General features: G+C 49.6%; 1 protein-coding gene and 1 pseudogene across 1 annotated transcript in view; one reads left to right on the top strand and one right to left on the bottom strand.

Annotated features, from left to right (window-relative positions):
- Window positions 1-3,636, bottom strand: part of Tspear (thrombospondin type laminin G domain and EAR repeats) — a 155,505-nt gene that overhangs the window by 47,733 nt on the left and 104,136 nt on the right. The window lies entirely within an intron of this gene.
- LOC101997472 lies at window positions 1,209-1,975 on the top strand (annotated as a pseudogene).

The following is a 3,636-nucleotide window of genomic DNA, read 5'->3' as shown; positions in this document are numbered from 1 at the left end:
CTAATGAAGAGATTTATATATGAACATGGCTCTGGAGACTGGAAATCCAGCAGCATGGCCCCAGTTCTGTGTCATGGTCCCCCACTAAGTGCGTCATACCACGATGGATAGTGGCCTGGAAAGAGGTCACATGGTGGGAGGGGACCCCTGAGGTAAAAAGGAGTTAGTTCTGGCCTTCATCACACCCCACCTCTCAGTGTCACCCCAACAGGGACCAGGATCCCAAGACAGACTCTGGGGACACTCTTCAGTCACATCCAAACAGCCCTAATGGAAAGCCTAGTTATTAAATCAATTCTATCTGTTATGTTTCCCATCTCAGCCTGGCACAGTGGGGGTTGCCCATGGGGGCTGTACCTGTCAGATAACACTGTTAGAGCACGGTAGGTCAGGTGAGCAGGGCAGAGTATCACAGAAGGCAAGAGAGCCAAGCCAGCCTGTTTCACTCAGGATCTCCGCAAACTCATCCTCAGTGTCAACAGCTAAAACATAAATATGAACTCACGGTCCAGACAGAGCAAAGCCTGCCAAAGTGATCACGGCCCACACGGGCTAACACAGTCAGAGCAGGCGATGATTTCCAGGATGCTGCATGAGCTCAGGACCCCCCGACCGCGGCTGCTGAACCCATCTAGAAGTGAGGGTCCAGTACTCCACACACCACACCTGGTGGAACTCTAATGACCGAAGGGCATTCTTGCCTGATTACAGTGCCCCATGATGGGGAAACAAGCTTTATTTCCAGAATCCTCTAAGGAGGAAGTGGCTATCTTCCAAGGCTAGGCTGGCCGCCATCAGTGGGGGACTTACAGGGAGGTTGAGCCATAGTATCTAGGACAAGAGAACTGCCCTCCCTAGCCCTATGAACCGACTGGGCACTGGGCAGAGGAAGGACCCAGGAGGCACCTGATTCCTGCCCCCTTTGCCTATCTGCAAGCCTTGGAATTTGGAAGGAAATGACCAGTCCCATGTTCATTGAAAGGCTGGTAGGGGCTGTCCCTTCAGATAAGAACCATCAAATGCACCATAGTTGCCTGTGGGAGCAGCAGCTGTCGGAGCGCTGAACACTAGAAGAGAGCCATCCGCCTGCCAAACCACCAATTCCCATTCTGCTGACAAGCTTGTCTTAAAAAATGACTTGATGCCTCCGACTCCAATTTCTTCATTCACTGGAAGAAGGGGAGACTCTTTCCATTCGCAGTGCAGCCATGACTCATGGTCCCAAGAAATATCTGAAGCAGGTAGCTGCTCCAAAACATTGGATAAGTTGGCAGACATGTTTGCTCACATCCATCCAAGCTTAGCTTGTGGTCCTCACAAGCTAAGAAATGCCTGCCTCTGATCATTTTCCTAGGGAACAGTGTGCCCTGAGCGGAGGTGAAATAAAGATTTGTGTGCAGCTTTTGATTGAGATCGTTGGCAAAGTCAGGACAGATAGAACCCACACTGCTGGGTTCATGGACGTCATCATCACAAGACTGGAGAGAACGTCCATCTGATCTCCGACACCAAGAGTCGCTTTGCTGTTCATTGCATTACACTTGAGGAGGCCACAGTTATGCAAAGTGAGAAAGATCCCTGTGGGCACAAAAGCAGTCCCACGTCTGGTGACTGACCATGTCCATGCTATTCGCTACTCTGATCTCCTCATCAAGGAGAATGGCACCATTCAGATTGACTTGGAAACAGGCAAAATAACCGACTACATCAAGTTTGACACCAAGAACTTGTGTATGGTGACTGGAGCAGCTACCTTGGGAAAAATTGGTATGAACGCCAACAGAGAGAGACATCCTGGCTCTTTTGATGTGGTTTATTTATGTGAAAGATGCCAATGGCAACAGCTTTGCCACTCAACTTTCTGACATTTTTGTTTTTGGCAAGGGCAACAAACTATGGATTTCTCTTCCCCGAGCCTGACCATTGCTGAAACAAGAGAGACATAAGGATAGCAGCCAAACAGAGCAGTGGATGAAAAGGTCTCTAGGAGACATGCTGGAGAGGTGTTTGTAATCTTGCTACAAGTCTTTCTAGGCAACATGCTAGATTAAACAGCATGATGGAAAAAATTTGATTTATTTATGTAAGTGTGAGTGTGTGTGGGTGGGTGTGAGCTGTGTGTATAGCATGTGTGTGAGTGTGTATGTGAATGTATGTGTGTGCATGAGTAAGCATGTGAGTATCTGTATTGTGCGTGCATGTATGTATGTATGTATTGTATGAACATCTGTGTGTGTATGAGTGTATGTGTGTATGTGTGTGCCTGTGTCATGTATGTGTGTATTGCATATGTATATTGTATGTGTATGTGTGTTGTATGGGTGTGTATGAGTGTGTCGTGTTTTGTGAGTATGCATGCATGCATGTTTTGTATAGGCATGTCATGTGTGGTATCTCTGTGTGTGGTGTGTGGGTACCTGTGAATGTCAGAAGACAACTTGCTGACGTCAGTTCTCTCTTGTTACCTTGCTGGATCTGGGAGTCAAACTGAAGTTGGCAGGCCTCCCCCCTCAGTGCTTCAGCCCACTAAAAATCTCTATTCCCTCAAAATTGTGTGTTTTGTGTGGTCAACAGGAACAAGCTCCAAATCTAACATGGCTGATCATGGCCCGTGGTGCTTCCAACACCTTCATCCAAGGTCTCCATCAGTGTTCTGTCAGAGACAAGACCATGTCACAGCCAAAAGGGATGGGGCATACAAGGAAATAGACCAACACACACTGGAACCAGCAGAAACTTCAAAAACAGAACTGGATCCCAGAGATGACAGAGGTGGAAATGGCCAGTTGGACTGGAAAGTGGACACATGTAGAACCCTAAAGGACTGGACCACCAGACAAGCTCTTCCGGGAATCTCAGTTTTATTTCAGTTCACAGAGTAGAGGATGGCAGTGGACGGAAGCAAGGAAGGGGAAGGGAGCATGGTGGAGCAGGGAGGTTGCAGAGAAAGAAACAACACTTCAGCTCAGCGCCGAGGCATAGGATATTGGAAATGGAGGCAGAGTCTACTGTCTCTACCTAGGACAGGTATCTAGTGGCCACAAAGGGTCCCCTTGAGGCTGTTGGGTAATGGCTACATCAAAAGAGCCAGGCAAACAGAAACAGGACACCCACAGAGTTGGTGGAAGGCCAACATTGGATGTAGCTCTCTGGGACCCACACATTCCACACAAAGCCTGTTCCCACGGGTGGCCAGATGCTCTGGGGGAATTTAGAAGGTTTGTAGGACTCACAGGTCATCAGCTGGTCATAGGATGGTAGCCAGCATCTGGGCAGATGAAAAAGAGTGGGGGAAAATCAATATGGAAAACACATGGAGACCTGGGTGTGAGGCTGAGCCTCGATGTGGGGAGCAGGAACACTGGGTCCTCAACTCTGAGAATATCAGACATGCATGTGGGGGACTCTGAAGCATGGGACAGGTCAGCAGCAGCTGGACTTCTGGCCACAGCAGGCCTGGCTGGAGCAGGCAGGGCGGCAGATCAGGGACATGCTGGAACAGGGCTTGCAGCAGCTGGGCTGGCAGGAGGAGGCACAGCAGGAGGAGCTGGGCACACAGCAGGCAGGTCTGCACACAGGGCGGCAGAGCAGGGACACGCTGGAGCAGGGCTTGCAGCAGACAGGCACACAGCAGGA

The sequence above is a fragment of the Microtus ochrogaster genome, linkage group LG2 (genome assembly GCF_000317375.1).
Source record: "Microtus ochrogaster isolate Prairie Vole_2 linkage group LG2, MicOch1.0, whole genome shotgun sequence".
In the NCBI taxonomy this organism is placed as follows: domain Eukaryota; kingdom Metazoa; phylum Chordata; class Mammalia; order Rodentia; family Cricetidae; genus Microtus; species Microtus ochrogaster.
The sequence above is the reverse complement of the archived record's forward strand: the minus strand, read 5'-3'. Positions and strand labels throughout refer to the sequence as shown.